This window comes from Neomonachus schauinslandi, chromosome 5 (genome assembly GCF_002201575.2).
Source record: "Neomonachus schauinslandi chromosome 5, ASM220157v2, whole genome shotgun sequence".
NCBI classification, from domain to species: Eukaryota; Metazoa; Chordata; class Mammalia; order Carnivora; family Phocidae; genus Neomonachus; species Neomonachus schauinslandi.
Genome location: NC_058407.1, coordinates 18677188 through 18695968, shown reverse-complemented (window position 1 = coordinate 18695968; position 18781 = coordinate 18677188). Strand labels below are relative to the sequence as shown.

At 37.9% G+C, this 18781-nt stretch overlaps 1 pseudogene; it reads right to left on the bottom strand.

Annotated features, from left to right (window-relative positions):
* Positions 1-4719: 4719 nt before the first annotated feature.
* LOC110578180 lies at positions 4720-14105 on the bottom strand (annotated as a pseudogene).
* Between the last annotated feature and the right edge of the window lie 4676 nt (positions 14106-18781).

Below are 18781 nucleotides of genomic sequence, written 5' to 3'. Positions count from 1 at the left end.
ACTCCTTTGAGATGTAAATTCAAAATTTATAAGAAGCATTTATGAAAAGAAAACAACTTCATTGTCTTTTTAAAACAATGAATTGGTTTATCTTATCAAATGTTTAGCCATTATATAATGAATTTTTAGCATACACTACCCTTATTCATTTACGTCTATGGAAATCAACATGATGATGTTTAACACTCATTAGTCAAACATCATGACCTGACATTATAGTAAGTCAACAAAAAAGTACTTGAAAGAGTTTGATTGTTTTTTTAATTTAAATTCAATTAACCAACTTATAGTACATCATTAGTTTCAGATGCAGTGTTCAATAATTTATCAGTTGCGTTGCTGGAGGGGAGGTGGATGGGGGGATGGGGTAATTGGGTGATGAGCATTAAAGAGAGCACGTGATGTGATGAGCACTGGGTGTTATACACAACTAATAGTTGATTTAAACTATCTAACACAGTCTTCATAGCTAAATGATAATTCAAGTCAAGGCAAGGCAATTATTCATTTAAGGATTCTATGTGAACAAATCAGTTTTAATTTGAAAATTAAGTTGTCTTTCTTCCAAACTTTTTTAAAAAAGATTTTTATATATACATATAGGTATACACATATATGCATATGTAATATATATATGCACATACATACATATTACATAATATATAAAAAAGATTTTATCATTCCTTTGAGAAACATAAAGATGTAAGAGTGACCTTGATAATTCCAAAGATTAAGGAAGTCATGAAGGACATGGATTTTCTACTGTCTTGAGGCAATCTCTTTGGAGCCAAACAGAAATGAAATGAGAGTCTGGTCTGGCACCCTCTAGCTGTGAGACCTTACACAAGCCACTTAACTCCTTTGTCTCTTCATTTCTCCATATATAAAAACTGATTTATTGAAAGAATTAAATGTAATTATGTATGTGAAAGTGCCTTTAACAATGTTTGGTACTTAGTCGGCTTTTTAAAAGAAGTTGATTCCTTTTCTCTTTTTTTTTTAACATTTTACACATATTTGTCGAACCCCTACTAGGGTTCTACTCATGGTTCATCCCCTGGGAATACAGACATTGAAGGCAGAATGGAACCCCCCAAATAGTCTGCAGTTTAATAAGAATGATCAGAAGACCAACGAACAAAACACAACATAACCCATGTTGCACAGAGGTGAACACAGACTAGGGTGAAGACCCAGGTCAGAATGGGGACTTTCCAAGAGGATGGGTCTGTGGAGGGTGGTCCAAGCTTGGGAACACTCCCAGAGACTGAGGGGGACGTTCTTCACTTCGTTTCTCCTTTAAACCTCACAACAAACCTGCAAGTTACTTATAACCCTTCCCACTTTCCAGTTGATGAAATAGTAGGGCCTGGAGAATGCTTCCCAATGTTCACAAGTATGAATACCAGAGAATAAATAGGGATGGCAATAATAGGCTACCATGATTCAAAGACACGGCAAAAGAGGGTAGTTGGCTAAAACCAAGTAGCTGGGCCAGAATGTCAACATAAGTGAAGCAAAAAACAAAAATCAACTCTCTCCCAGGCTGGAGTGAGTAGAGTTCTAAAGACACCAAAGGCCTTATCAGAAGTCTTCGGAGTGGTGAAAAATTAGGGAATGCCCTCAGTAGCTAAGAAAACCTCCTCATGTTATCCCACATCTCTCTTTTCCCTGGTCCAACTCAATCCAGGAGAGAAGGCAGGCCCTCACAAGAGGCCACTGAATAAACAGAGACTACCTAGTTTCAGTACAGCTTATATTAAATAAGAGAACAAACTCAAACACACAGAGTGGACAATATCAAGTGATGCAAATCAGTCAGCTTTATGTTATCATACTGAAAGACTAATATTACCCGTTCGTTAGGAAACAAAAGCCAGGGTGAGTGAACAAACCAGTCAACCCTTAGATTTTCTTGCCTTCCAGGAAAGAGTTACATATGTCAACATTGACTCAGCAGGGCTGGTTGCTATTCAGAAAGAGAGCCACGTTACACCCACAAGGTTTTTGTTCAATTTATGACAATGTTCCCTATAGAACATCAGTCTCTGCAGAGTTAAAGTCATGATCTGGGTTGAGGTAAACAAAATTTTTTTCCCACTTTTACAAAAATTAAATCTGTGTGTGTGTGTGTGTGTGTTTAATTTATAAAGGACTCTAATATATTTTATTTCTAAAATGTAAGTTAAGACGCTGAGATAAAAATGCAAAGAGGTTTATCAGCTCCTACAATAGAGATAAGGCTTGCCTTAGGCATGGCATGACTGGCGGTTCCAGTGATGTCACCAGGCCCTGGTTTTCCTGTCTCTTAGATCTTCTCTCTTCCATGTTGGCTCCCTTCTCCTCTCATTGTTGCAAGATGACTTAAGCAGCCCCAAACCTCATACCTCTCACCCTCACATCCAGTAGGAAAGGCAAGCATTTTCTTCAACAGCAGCAGATAAGGTTCTGAGATACAACCCAATTGGTATAGCTTTGCACTCTGCCCACCCCAGAAGAAAAAATTCATTATGAACACAGGAATGCAATATGTTGATAATCCAGGGAAGGGAGAGATGAATAATGAATACACAGTGTTCATGAAATATAGTTTGAAATACAGTTCAAGCGTTTTTCAAAGGAGAAAAGAAAGAGAATAAAAGCAAATCAAGCTGGTCTTCAAGAGGATGTTACGCAAAAGGGAGTGTCACCATCCCTGTAGAGGCTGATTTATAGCAGTCACACTACTTCAATATCAAGTTTTATTTTAAAATGATGGGTCATTTTGTTTTCACAAATGTCACTTTTTCTAATCACTTCTCAGAATCCTTCACCAGATATTTCTTCTTTGCCATTCCCTTGAGTGTGAGTGCACTTTCAAGACCTGTCCTGGGGATTCTTTTATCATTGTGTATATATCCCTGCATAAGTCCATCCACTTCCATGGCTTCAAGCATTGTTTGAATCCATGTCTCAAATTCAGATCCCCTCTTTGGTGATCCCAAATAACACCCCTTTCTGGGGCTCTTAAGTTGCACTCACCTAATATTTATTAAGTATCAGCAATATGCCATTCACTACTTGATATGCTATGGGTAACAGCAAAGCAAAAGCAGGATGTGGTTCCTGACCTCAAAGAGTACTCATTCTGGGATGGAAGGTGGGCACTGAGTACTTGCAACTGTAATTAATGCTATGACAAGAGAAGAACAGGATGGACCTGTGGTCTCCAGATCCACATAGTGAACTGCTTGCTGGATGCCTCGACTCAGCATTCTCTAATGTCTTCATAACTGCAAATGATATTTCACCATCTTCTCCCCCAAATCATGTTCTATATTTGGTGTTCCATTTAATGAAGCCACCACATAATCTCTCAGATTGGAAGCCTCAACTCTTGCCTCTTCTCTTCTCTCACAGTTCCCTAAATCTTACTCTCGGTATGCTAACTCTAGTTTCAGTGAACTTCAGACTCCTTGAATTTGATATACTCTTTCACATGCTACTCCTAATCCCTGGAATCATCTTCACAATTCATTCTTCCCTTCTCGCTTTCTACTTCCAAGACCCTTTGCATGAACCTCTCAACTTACTTTACTAGAAACAGGACATTAAGCTATACAATATCATGGATCAAAGTTTTTTCTATTTCCTGGTTATAAAAAGGGCACTTAGAATATGGCATATTATCATTAAATACAAAATGAATAAATGAATGAGTAAATGAAAGATGTCTTCCTACCATTTCCTCCACTGGATTAAAATAGTATTATTGGTAAGCACTTCATATCAGGTAAGACCCCACCTCCACTATGCGCTATGGTGGTTTTATGTTGCGTCAGCTTGGCTGAGCTGGAATTACACTTCTCAGAATCCCCTTTCTGTATGGTCCCTGGGTAGAGTTGGTCAAAAAGAAACTTGTGGGAGGTTTAGAAGGCAGAAGTGAGGCAGTAGCAAAATTCAGGTGGCAAAATTCAGTTGCACGGGTATCAGCAAGTTCCAGTTTGTTCCCACTGCTTGATTTGCAGACCAAAAGCAAACCTAAGCCCATCACTAGGAACCTGGCTTCAAACTCACAGAACAGTGCCCACAGAAGGCAAAAGGCTTCTATACCAGCCCCCTTCACACCCTTACTCCAGGAGCTGAGAGTACCGAACTTCCTGTATTCTGCAAGCTCCAATTGGTCCATTGTACCTATGTCTCATGATGGGTGATGGGTACCTCTTCTCTGACCCTCCAATTCCCCTTTACAGACCTTCAGTCCCCAGCTCATTCCATGTTGTATAAAGTCCATGCCTACAACACATTCCTTAATTCATATAATTCAGAGTGTTCTGTTTTTTTTTTAACAGATATAAACTATTTATTGAATATTTGCCACCAAATACTGTTAAATACATTATCTGGCAGTAAATTGTTTTCAAGTTAAAACTTAAGACACAAACACTAATATTTACAATTCTTTTAAGGAATGTTATATAGTGACACATCAAAGCATAAATTCTTTTGGTATATAATTCTTTAAAAATGATACTAGCAAAAATGATGGGAAATCCTCAGCATGAGATTATGATTAAGCTACATTTTATAAAAATATGGTAAAGATGGCAATAATCTTATTCAATATCCTGGATTCAATCCCTTCAGGAGAGACTGGTCATTTAGACAGTCAAACTTGAAAATATACAGATAAGGCAGGTCAAGACTGCCACTGAGAAGTACATCTCTTAACATGTTCATCTAGGAGGCCACAGTGGGGAAGATCTGAAGTATCGAGTCAGTTTGATGAATGAGTCGGTTGGCACTTACAAACATATTTATTGCCTTGCCATCTTTAAAAGAGGTTTTCAGAGTGTCCATGAAACTTCTGGACTACTTTACAAGTTCTTTCTTTTGGTGTTCAACTGCCCTGGAGTTCTGGTACTGATATTTCTTGAGGATATTATTCACTATATCAAATTATTTTATTGTGTTAGTTATATCCTTGATCGTCTGCAGAAACCTTGCTCTGTCACTGATCTCATGTGAGATCTTACTAAGAATCTGTTTAGGTCCTCATGCCTTTTAATTTGGTCCTGGAATTCTGGCTTTGAAGGTTCAATCATATATGTCATCTTCTATGTCATCAACTGCCATTCGAAGAAGGGACTCTGTGAATTAATGTCTACATTATTTTCCTTTAACATTTTCATAATGATGTCTTGTATGAAACCTTCATTTTCTTCCTTGCTCTTTTTTTTTAAGATTTTATTTATTTATTTGTCAGAGAAAGAGAGATCACAAGGGGTGGGGGGAGCGGCAGACAGAGGGAAAAGCAAGCTCCGCACTGAGCAAGGAGCCCAATGCTGGGATCATGACCTGAGCCAAATGCGGATGCTTAACCAACAGAGCCACCCAGGCATCCCTTCTTCCCTGTTCTGACACATGTAGTCCTTGTGCTGAGCCTGTACCCAGGAACTTTTCTTTAGTTTGCTTTATATATCTCCTACTCTAAAGAAAGTTTCTCAAACAAAGAAATAAAAACTTGACCATGTACTGTCATTATCTCAACTAATTTTGAACATGGCCTGCATAGTATAACATCTACTAGGAATTAAGTACGAGCACTGATAATGAGAATACTTTACATTTACAGTGTATTATAGTCTTTTTAATGTTTTACCATATATCAATTAATCTTCACAATTGCCACTAAAGCATGTGTATTGCTCCCTACTGTGTACACAGCACAGTACCAGACATTTATCAGTCTGTCTAATCTTCACAATATAACAAAATCAAATTTTCATATGTGATGAAATAAAAATATACTTTTTCTTTTTTTTAAAGATATTATTTATTTGAGAGAGACAGACTGAGAACACAAGAGAGAGTGAGCACGAGAAGGGGGAAGAGCAGAAGGAGAGGGAGAAGCAGGTTCCCCGCTGATCAGGGAACCCTATGTGGGGCTCAATCTCAGGACCCCAGATTATGACCTGAGCCAAAGGCAGATGCTTAATGGACTGAGCCACCCATGTGCCCCCAAAATTATACATTTTCTTAATAATGGCCATCAAAAAGCCTTTTAGGACAAAAACTATATGGGGGCAGGGAGATATCTTGATAAAGAGCTCGGAATAGAAGTTGGAATCTTGAAGGTGTGGATGTTAGCAGGAACCCAAGGAAAATAAAGATGGTCAAGGAAATGGGAGAAAAGGAGCACAATGGGGTGGAATTTAAATGTAGAAAGGGTGTCCAGCAAAATCTCACTGATGTGACCATGAGAGATAAGCACCTTAAGGGACTCTCAGAAAGCCAGGAGAGTTCTGGAATTTTTATATTTGAGCTCATTTTATTTGTATTGCAAGGAACAGGGAAATCCTAGGTGTCACATTATTTACAAACAGTTACGGAAATTGAGGATAAAAAGAGGAGCAACTTAAGCTCATAGAGCTGGACATAAGTTTGTCTGACTTGAGCTTCTACAGTGGGTCTGAGGTCATAGGCATATAGTCCATCCCAGACATACTTGACTCCACATCCCCTCTTTCGGCTAGACCACCTGTGACCCCTTAGGATGGGGAGAACTAACCTGAGCCAAGGAAGAGTTAGCAAACCTGTTCCCAGTGTCAAAGCAGAGCCAAGAGCAAGGATAGCCCTGCGCATTCCATGGGTGAGCTTCCTCTGAAGTAGTCTAAGGGATTGACAGCAACAATGTCTGATCTTCTCTTCCCTGCTCCCAAGCTAAAGAGTGGTGTGAGCTCCCCAATGTCAGGGTACAGGAAGGGAAGGTGTCTTAGAAATATTTCCAGAATATAAGAAACGCAAAGGTTGGGTGCCTGGGTGGCTCAGTCGCTAAGCGTCCACCTTTGGCTCAGGGTCATGATCCCAGGGTCCTGGGATCAAGTCCCGCATTGGGTTCCCACCTCAGCAGGAAGCCTGTTTCTCCCTCTCCCACTCCCCCTGCTTGTGTTCCTGCTCTCACTATCTCTGTCTCTGTCAAATAAATAAATAAAACCTTAAAAAAAAAAAAAGAAAGAAAGAAACACAAAGGTCCTGGAGACCCTTGGAAAGAAATAGGTCAGGGGCCCACTTCCTTTTCCAGCCAAATGAATGCCTAGAGGGGAGACACAGAGGAACCTTGGCCTATAGGAATAAATGAGGAGCTGTGTTCCTACGAGGAGCTGCGTCTGGCTGTATTCATTGCTGAGAAATCCATGGAAGCCCCAAGGGAAATCCCTTTGGCTTATGAAGACAGCTCAGCCGGTGTCTTGCATGTCCACCATCCCCGGTTGTGTAAACCTAGATGCTTGAGGAAATAAAACACCCATAATGAGCAACAGAAGTTACCTGTGTTGGGTGCTTATTACATACCAGGCACTGTCCTGAGGACTATCAAGCATTATCTCATTTAATTCTCATGAGCCAGCTATGAGGTAGGTTAACATGATCATACTGATTCCACAAATGAATACATAGAGAATGAAAGGAGTAAAAAATAATTTACAGACTGTGTCAAAGACCCCTGGTAATACAGAGCATGGCAAGGTGCATTGGAATGAGTTGACTTTCCCCATCACTGAGAAGACAGGATAATGATGTCCCTGGACTGACCTGATAGAGTGGGGCATACCGGGATAAATAAGCAATGCACAACTTCTCACTGGGAAATTTGATGGAGATGGAGGGTGAGAAACATGGGAAGAGGCCTAGACCATGCAGCTATACGGTGGAGCTTAGGTTTCTAATTAAGGGTTGCAGTGTAACCAAGTTTTAACATCCAGGCAGCTGGCTTGGGTGTGGGACCTGCATCTTCAGTTAGTGGGGCATTGAAAACACTCATCTTTTGGCCAGTGGAATTGAGAGCCCAGACTGCCTACACGCCAACCCTGGCTCTGCCATTTAGTAGCTTTGTGACCTTGAACACTTTGGAAGAGGGGATCACAATAGCATCCCTTTTACAATATTGTGAAGATTAGATAAATTGTATTTGTGTTAGCAAGTATCAATTCAAACCTGGCAGCCTGACACCGATATCCTGTCACCTGCTGCAGGCTGACTCTGTTTTCACCCTTCACCCTCCATGTCCCCACGCCACAGACCTAACATTCATCAGACTCATATATGAAAAATGATTGAAAGGGACCACCTCTGAGACTGTGTTCAATGCGATTACGATTACTCTCTCTACTCCCTGGCTGGCTCTATCACAGTTTAAGAGCGGCTTTAGAAAAAAAGAAGGTGTGTCCAGAATCAGGACTAGGGTGAAGAGAGTGAGATGCAAAGAGCTCAACACTGAAGGAGGCACTTACGCTCAGGATCATGCAAGTACCTATGTCATGGCTTTAAAGAGAAAAGCTGGAGGGCTAGGATTTCAATATTTGAATTCCTGGTGGGCGTACAGTTTATATAGGAGTTATTAACTTTTTAGGTAAGTTGTATTCCTCAAAAGTTGTTAAAAGGAAAAAAAAATAGCTTAAATACAGTAGGTGATCTTGCTAGTTAAAGGAATTAACTTATGAAAGCATTTGTAGAACCAAGAATCCATTGGCAAGTAATTTATTGTTTACCAACAACTGAATTTTCCTTTGTCATGTTTGGTTACACACTCCCTTTAAAAATTACCATGTGTTATGCATGTGATATTTGCTTTCCTGATAAAGGAAGAGAGAAATTCATGTAAGGATTTCTTTGTATTTTTTTTGCATGCAAGAAATGCAGCATTGAGGGAAGTAAAGTATCAAAGGGTCTCAAAGAAGTGCCATGAATTTTTCTACATTGTTGCAAATGAACTAGGCTCAAAAAAAAAATCTTTAAAAGATACAACAAGGTTGTATGAAATCTACAAGAATGAGTCTTGCTAGAATTTTGGCTGCTCCATAAATCACAAAGAACCATCTTTTATCTTTTTAAAATCTCCTTTTTTTTCTGTTTTGTAAGTGTTTTTTTTCAAAATAGTGTTCTCTTTTTCCTCCTTGAGTTCATTCTGTGATTCTTTTTTTTTTTTAACTTCTTGAGTGGAACACTTAACGTATTAATTTTTTATCTTTCTTTTGGGCATATACATTTAAGACTACAGCTTTAGCTACATCCCTCAAGTTTTGCAATGAATGTTTTCCTTCTCAAGTTCTAAATATTTTATTTTTTATTTTTTTTAAAGATTTTATTTATTTATTTGAGAGAGAGAGAATGAGAAACAGCATGAGACGGAGGAGGGTCAGAGGGAGAAGCAGACTCCCTGCCGAGCAGGAAGCCCGATGTGGGACTCGATCCCGGGACTCCAAGGTCATGACCTGAGCCGAAGGCAGTCGCTTAACCAACTGAGCCACCCAGGAGCCCTCAAGTTCTAAATATTTTAAATTTTCATTATATTCCTTCTTTGTTTCATAGTATATTATGTGTGTTTTTAAATTTCCAAGCATGTGGATTTGGAAAGAGGGATAATCTTTCTGTCCAATTGTTTTGTTTTGTGGTTGAAGAATGTGGCCTGTGTAATATTAATCCTGATATTTATTAAGTTTTAATTTGTGACCTTCTATAGATTCTTATTTTATAAACTTCCAAACATCTTTATAAAATATATTCTGTAATTGTTTAATGAAGGATTCTCTCTATATATTCATTAGATCAACTTTGATCATTGTACTATGCATGGGATTGATATGTTAAAATTGTCCCTGCAAATTACAGACTTGTCAATTTCTCTTTGCAATTCATTCAGTTTTTGCTCTATGCAGTTTTAAGGGTTATTTTCTTAGGGAAATACAGATTCATGATTTATGTACCTCCTGGTGAATTGTTTTCTATGTAAGATACTTTTTTTTTTTTACTAATAATGCTTTTTGTCTTAAAGTTTATGTAATTTAAATTAATATTGTTATTCCAGTTACATTTTGATTTATAAATGCATGGTATATCTTTTTCTAACCCTTTATATTAAAATTTTCCTCATAACTGGGTCATATAGGTACACCTCTTATTAAAAAAATAATTGAATGGTTATTAAAAAATAATTGAATGTGTTACTATATTTGTAGTTTTTGTTTTTAAAGTGCAATCTAGAGATTCTGGGAAGATGATAGTGACGGTGGCAGTGTAGTTTTGATCTTGTTTGAATCCCCCCCCACCCCGGACATTAAAGCAGTCACAGCAATTAAATGGCAAAACCAAAGATCCATGTACAAAATTACAACAGAAGTAGGCAACAATGTATCCCCCAATACAAGCAAATGGAGACAAACCACCAACAGCCACAAGACACACATGGTATTGGCGTCTGTGCAGGACAAAGTACAGGAAAGCAAATAGTGTTGTGTCTAATATTGACCAGAACCCCAAAAGAACTCATAGTTTTTTATTAGGAAGCACAGTGGGCCAATTTGAGATAACCAGATGTAACCAAGAATGAATTTTTCTCTCTCTAAAACCAAGTTACTGAAAAGGTTGGAGCAGTTTAACCCTTATGAACTCTCAATCCTGAAATGGGCTTCCTTTCAATAAAGAAACCATGCTGTGGAGAAACTACTAGAAGTAGAATAAAATTGAGCAATTTAAGGAAAATTAAGATTAAAAAAGAGAAGATTCAGACCAAAGGGGAGTAAGGAAGACAGTCAGAAAATCTTAGGGAGCAAGCAGCCATATTTTTTAACATTACATAAAAATAACAGAAGAGGGAGCTTTGTGACATTAGAAGAACTTTCCTGAATCCTGCCTCAGTCTGAAAGGTCAGGATAACTAATTTCATGTAAATATGGGCAACAGAGAAGTATCAAGGTCAAATCCCATATAATGTTATAAGAAATGAGGCAATAAGGAGCATAACATTTCTAGAGATGATGAAAGCCAGAAAAGTATGTCCACAAACAGATCAACATGGAACTTACCATTTCAAAATTAGTTAAAACCCATTAAGAAAATTATACAGGATATGAAAAAAAATAACATGAATCAGAATTTTTCAAGCTGAGACCTAAAATAACAGAACTCAGGAAAGAATTAAAAATAAACGAAAATATGCTTTAAGAAATTAAGAGCAAAATAGAAGAATACTGGTGGAAAAAACACACAACAAATGAATTAAAGGAAATAGAAAATGAAAAGAATTTTTTTTAAATCAGAGGAAATAAAGATATTAAAAAGGGTTAAAGGAAAGTGACAAATACAAAGATGGATGAAGAAGATCTAACATACAGATATTAGGAGTCCCTGACAACTAAAACCAGAGCAAAAGAATAGAACAAGTACAAACATTTTTAATTAAAAAAAAAACTTCCTCTGAATTATTTTTAAATGTTTGAAACCACATACTGAAACATCATACTGACTACCTGATATTACGGACTTAAAATGACCAATATCTAAGAAAAATCCTAGCAAAATCAACAAACTTTAGAGAAGAAGGGGAAAAAATCCTTTGGGCATCTAGTAAAAAGATCATGTGACTTATAAAGGGAATATATTAGATTTATACCAGACTTTTAACAGCAATATTTTATTCCTAAAGAAAATCGATAGCATCACTAAGATATTTAAGCGACAAAAGTATGAGCAACAGTTTTCATACTCATTAAAACTGACTTTAAAGAATACCAGACACAGATGAACTGTTATCAACATGCAAGATCTAATGGAATACTATTCCAAAGGGCCCTTCCTGAGGAATTTACTACAGAGGAAGTTTCAAACAACTGAAATGAATGGAGGCCTAAGACTAAAGAAGAGCTTGAGGGACAGAGAATTTTATGTGATAGGCGGATGCTTTGATAATGTAGATATCATAATGTAGATCAAAATGTGATCAAAATGGGAAGAAATATGTCACATACCAAAAACCTGGAGCAAATGTATGTTTCATGATAAAGCATTCAATTTGAAGTCAAGAAAAAGTCAGAGATGCCCCATCACCACTTCTGTTCAACATTATACCAGGGCTCAAACCAGTACAAAAGTTTAAAAGCAAAAAATATACTAAAAAAAAAAGTATTAAAAAATGTTTTAATTCAGACATGATGGTCCAAGAGATGATACAAACTATTAGAACTAATAAGGATTTTTAAAGTTCTGGATATAAGATCAATGTCCAAAAAAATGTATGTTTCCTTATATCAACAAAAACAATCAGGAAGCTTTGTGACAATAGAAAAGCTTTCCTGAATCCTGCCTCATTCTGAAAGGTCAGATAGGTACCTTTGATGATAACATCAAAACCTATATGATACCTAGGAACAAACATAAGTCAAGATGTGCAAAATTTTAATGGAAAAAAATTATAAAACTTCACTTAAAGACACAAAAAGTGGTTAAAATAAAAGGAAAGATACCATATTCATGGATGGGAAGATTCAACATTATAAACATATCAAGTTTCCTCAAATTAATCTTTTTTTAATTTTATTTTATTATGTTAATCACCATACATTACATCATTAGTTTTTGATGTAGTGTTCCATGATTCATTGTTTGCATATAACACCCAGTGCTCCATTTAGTACGTGCCCTCTTTAATACCCATCACCAGGCTAACCCATCCCCCCAAGCCCCTCCCCTCTAGAACCCTCAGTTTGTTTCTCAGAGTCCATAGTCTCTCATGGTTAGTCTCCTGTTCCAATTCCCCCCTCCTTCATTTTTCCCTTCCTACTATCTTCCTTTTTTTTTTTTTTAACATATAATGTATTATTTGTTTCAGAGGTACAGGTCCGTGATTCATCGGTCTTACACAATTCACAGCGCTCACCATAGCACATACCCTCCCCAACATCTATCACCCAGTCACCCCATTCCTCCCACCCCCCACCACTCCAGCAACCCTCAGTTTGTTTCCTGAGATTAAGAATTCCTCATATCAGTGAGATCATACGATACATGTCTTTCTCTGATTGACTTATTTCACTTAGCATAATACCCTCTAGTTCCATCCATGTCATTGCAAATGGCAAAATTTCGGGTTTTTTGATGGCTGCATAATATTCCATTGTATATATATACCACATTCTATATGCTGTCTGCAAGAGACCCATTTTAGACGCAAAGACACCTCCAGATTGAAAGTGAAGGGGTGGAAAACCATTTACCATGCTAATGGACATCAAAAGAAAGCTGGGGTGGCAGTGTTCAAATTAATCTATCAATTTAACATAATTTTAATTCAGAGCAAAACTTGCTGAAGCCGTCCTTCCTCCTCCCTTGGCACACACGTGTGCGTCCTCAGGCTGGATCCCTTCTCCAGGCACTGAGGCAGCTGTGTGGAAGACCAAGTCCTATTATGCAGAGAACTTTCTTCCTGGTGAATGGCCTTCACTGGATGATATATATATTTTAAAGGTTTTTGAGTTTGGGGGAGTCTAGTAGACTTGCAAGAACAAAAATTACTCTACAGGAAAATAAAATAAACCAATGTATCCATAATGTCCATTGTAGGGTCAGAAATTGCTAGACTTGCAAAGAAACAGGAAAATAGCATCCATAGGGAAAGAATTCAGTTGATAGAAACTGACCAGGAGATGGCTCAGATATTAGGTTTAAAATGCAAAGACATGTCAGCAGTTACGCTGATGAAGTTTAAAGGCTTGATGGAAAATCTAGACTTAATGGTTGAAGAGATAAGGGAATCCCTTAAAAAGGACCTAAAGGAAATTTTAGGAGTACAAAGTAAAATACCTGAAGTGAAAAATGTAAACAACTCCAGTACCAAAAAAGAGTGGCCACAAATAAAAGGTTTAGCCACACAAAAAAAACAGGGTTGGCGGAGAAAATAGAAGGAGCAAACTCTGAAATAGCTGAAGATACTGAAAATTTGACTTTTAAAAGAAAAGAAATAAGTGAGCTGAGTAGCAAATTAGACAAAGCTGAAGAGTACAGTATGAAAAAAGGTACCAAATTGTCCCATGATGAATCACAAAATGACAAAGTCATGGAAAGTATGGAAGAAGCCATAAGCAATATAGACAACACTTGTGGAGATCGTAGCATCCATACAGAAGTAACACAAGAGAACTAAAAGATTGGAGAGGATGAACTGGTCGAAGAAAAAAGAGAGGAAAAATCCCTCAGAATTTAAAGAATAAAGAGAAAATTCTAAAAAACTCCAGAGAAGATGAAGGAGCAGTACTTACCTTGATGGCAGACTCTTCGTCAGCAACACTGGACATTGATAAGCAATGGACTAATGTTTTCAACATTCTGAGGGAAAATGATTTTGAACCTAAAGTTCTATGCCAAGTTAAATTAACATTTAAGTGTGATAGTGAATTAAGGACTTTTTCAGATATGCAAAGTCTCAGCAATGTTATTAGCCAAAAACCGTTTATGAACGAATTACTGAAAGATGTACTCCCACAAAAGGAAAAAATAAAGAAAGGAAGAAGGTATTCAAGAAAAAGTGGAAAAAACTCCGCTAGATTCAAAGCATGGAGCTGAGGGGGAAGCCAGTGATGGCTTGAGCTTTCTATTTGTTAAAGAAGTAAAGATTGATTAACTAGAGGAGGTGAAGAACTTAGAGACTCAGGAAGGAGAGTCTTCAGAGCTGGAGGAAGAGGAGAAGAGGCTTCAGAGAAAGACTCATTTTAGACCCAAAGACACCTCCAGATTGAAAGTGAGGGGGTGGAAAACCATTTATCATGCTAATGGACACCAAAAGAAAGCTGGGGTGGCAATCCTTATATCAGACAAATTAGATTTTAAACCAAAGACTATAATAAGAGATGAGGAAGGACACTACATCATACTTAAAGGGTCTATCCAACAAGAAGATTTAACAATTGTAAATATCTATGCCCCTAACATGGGAGCAGCCAATTATATAAACCAATTAATAACAAATTCACTGGGTGATGGACAATGGGGACGGTATGTACTATGGTGAGTGCTGTGAATTCTTTAAGACTGATGAATCACAGACCTATACCTCTGAAACAAATAATACATTGTATGTTAATAAAAAAAAATCAAAGAAACACATCGACAATAATACAATAATAGTACGGGACTTTCACATCCCCCTCACTGAAATGGACAGATCATCTAAGCAAAAGATCAACAAGGAAATAAAGACTTTAAATGACACACTGGACCAAATGGGCTTCACAGATATATTCAGAACATTCCATCCCCAAGCAACAGAGTACACATTCTTCTCTAGTGCCCATGGAACATTCTCCAGAAGAGATCACATCCTGGGTCACAAATCAAGTCTCAACCAGTACCAAAAGATTGGGATCATTCCCTGCATATTTTCGGACCACAGTGCTTTGAAACTAGAACTCAATCACAAAAGGAAAGTGGAAAGAACTCAAATACATGGAGGCTAAAGAGCATCCTACTAAAGAATGAATGGGTCAACCAGGAAATTAAAGAAGCATTAAAAAAATTCATGGAAACCAATGAAAATGAAAACACAACTGTTCAAAATCTTTGGGTTGCAGCAAAGGCAGTCCTAAGAGGAAAGTATATAGCAATACAAGCCTTTCTCAAGAAACAAGAAAGGCCTCAAATATACAACCTAACCCTACACCTAAAGGAGCTGGAGAAAGAACAGCAAATAAAGCCTAAACCCAGCAGGAGAGAAATAATAAAAATCAGAGCAGAAATCAATGAAATAGAAACCAAAAGAACAGTAGAACAGATCAACGAAACTAGGAGCTGGTTTTTTGAAAGAATTAATAAGATTGATAAACCCCTGGCCAGACTTATCAAAAAGAAAAGAGAAAGGACCCAAGTAAATAAACTCATGAATGAAAGAGGAGAGATCACAACCAACACCAAAGAAATACAAACAATTATAAGAACATATTATGAGCAACCATATGCCAGCAAATTAGACAATCTGGAAGAAATGAATGCATTCCTAGAGATGTATAAACTACCAAAACTGAACCAGGAAGAAATAGAAAACCTGAACAGACCTAGAACCAGTAAGGAAATTGAAGCAGTAATTAAAAATCTCCTGACAAACAAGAGCCCAGGGCCAGATGTCTTCCCAGGGGAATTCTCCCAAACATTTCAAGAAGAATTAATACCTATTCTTCTGAAACTGTTCCAAAAAGTAGAAATGGAAGGAAAACTTCCAAACTCATTTTATGAGGCCACCATTACCTTGATCCCAAAATCAGACAAAGACCCCATCAAAAAGGAGAATTACAGACCAATATCCCTGATGAACATGGATGCAAAAATTCTCACCAAAATACTAGCCAATAGGATCCAACAGTACATTAAAAGGATTGCTCACCACGACCAAGTGGGATTTATCCCTGGGCTGCAAGGTTGGTTCAACATCTGCAAACCAGTCAATGTGATACAATACATTGATAAAAGAAAGAACAAGAACCATATGATCCTCTCAATAGAGGCAGAAAAAGCACTTGACAAAGTACAGCATCCTTTCTTGATTAAAACTCTTTACAGTGTAGGGATAGAGGGCACATACTTCAGTATCGTAAAAGCCATCTATGAAAAACCCACAGCGAGTATCATTCTCAATGGGGAAAACTGAGAGCTTTCCCCCTAAGGTCAGGAACACGGCAGGGATGTCCACTATCACCATTGCTATTCAACATAGTATTAGAAGTTCTAGCCACAGCAATCAGACAACAAAAAGAAATCAAAGGCATCCCAATCGGCAAAGAAGTCAAACTCTCACTCTTTGCAGATGATATGATACTTTATGTGGAAAACTCCAAAGACTCCACCTCAAAACTGCTAGAACTCATACAGGAATTCAGTAAAGTATCAGGATATAAAATCAATGCATAGAAATCAGTGGCATTTCTATACACCAACAACAAGACAGAAGAAAGAGAAATTAAGGAGTCAATCCCATTTATGACTGCACCCAAAACCATAAGATACCTAGGAATAAATCTAACCAAAGAGGCAAAGAATCTGTACTCAGAAAACTATAGAATACTCATGAAAGAAATTGAGGAAGACACAAAGAAATGGAAAAATGTTCCATGCTCATGGATTGGAAGAACATATATTGTGAATGTCTATGCTACTTAAAGCAACCTACACATTCAATGCAATCCCTATCAAAATACCATCCACTTTTTTCCAAGAAATGGAACAAATAATCCTAAAATTTGTATGGAACCAGAAAAGACCCCGAATAGCCAGAGGAATGTTGAAAAAGAAAAGCAAAGCTCGGGGCATCACAATTCCGGACTTCAAGCTCTATTACAAAGCTATCATCATCAAGACAGTACGGTACTGGCACAAAAACAGACACATAGATCAATGGAACAGAAGAGAGAGCCCAGAAATGGACCCTCAACTCTATGGTCAACTAATCTTCGACAAAGCAGGAAAGAATGTCCGATGGACTAAAGACAGTCTTTTCAACAAATGGTGTTGGGAAAATTGGACAGCCACATGCAGAAGAATGAAACTGGACCATTTCTTTACCCCACACACAAAAATAGACTCAAAATGGATGAAAGACCTAAATGTGAGACAGGAATCCTCTTCAACCTCAGCCACAGCAACTTCTTCCTAGAAACATCGCCAAAAGCAAGGGAAGCAAGGGTAAAAATGAACTATTGGGACTTCCTCAAGATAAAAAGCTTTTGCACAGCAAAGGAAACGGTCAACAAAACCAAAAGATAACTGACAGAATGGGAGAAGATATTTGCAAATGACATATCAGATAAAGGGCTAGTTCCCAAAATCTATAAAGAACTTATCAAACTCAGGGCACCTGGGTGGCTCAGTTGGTTGGGCGTCTGCCTTCAGCTCAGGCCATGATCCCAGGGTCCTGGGATCAAGCCCCACATCAGGCTCCCTGCTCAGTGGGAGGCCTGCTTCTCCCTCTCCCACTCCCCTGCTTGTGTTCCCTCACTCGCTGTGTCTCTCTCTGTCAAATAGATAAATAAAATCTTAAAAAAACAAAAAAAGAACTTATCAAACACCCAAAGAATAAATAATCCAATCAAGAAATGGGCAGAAGACATGAACAGACATTTCTCCAAAGAAGACATCCAAATGGCCGACAGACGCATGAAAAAGTGCTCAACATCACTCAGCATCAGGGAAATCCAAATCAAAACCTCAATGAGATACCACCTCACACCAGTCAGAATGGCTAAAATTAACAAGTCAGGAAAAGACAGATGTTGGTGAGGATGCAGAGAAAGGGGAACCCTCCTACACTGTTGGTGGGAATGCAAGCTGGTGCAACCACTCTGGAAAACAGTATGGAGGTTCCTCAAAAAATTGAAAATAGAGCTACCCTATGACTTAGCAATTGCACTACTGAGTATTTACCCCAAAGATACAAATGTAGTGATCCAAAGGGACACATGCACCCCAATGTTTATAGCAGCAATGTCCACAATAGCCAAACTATGGAAAGAGCCTAGATGTCCATCAACAGATGAATGGATAAAGAAGATGTGATATATATATATATATATATATATATATATATATATATATATATATAATGGATTATTATGCAGCCATCAAAAAAATGATATCTTGCCATTTGCAACGACATGGATGGAACTAGAGGGTATTATGCTAAGCGAAATAAGTCAATCAGAGAAAGACAAGTATCATATGATCTCATTGATATGAGGAATTTGAGAAACAAGACAGAGGATCGTAGGGGAAGGGAGGGAAAATGAAACAAGATGAAACCAGAGAGGGAGACAAACCATAAGAGACTCTTAATCTCAGGAAACAAACTGAGGATTGCTGGAGTGGAGGGGAGTGGGAGGGATGGGGTGTCTGGGTAATGGACATTGGGGAGGGTATGTACTATGGTGAGCACTGTGAATTGTGTAAGACTGATGAATCACTGACCTGTATCCCTGAAACAAATAATACA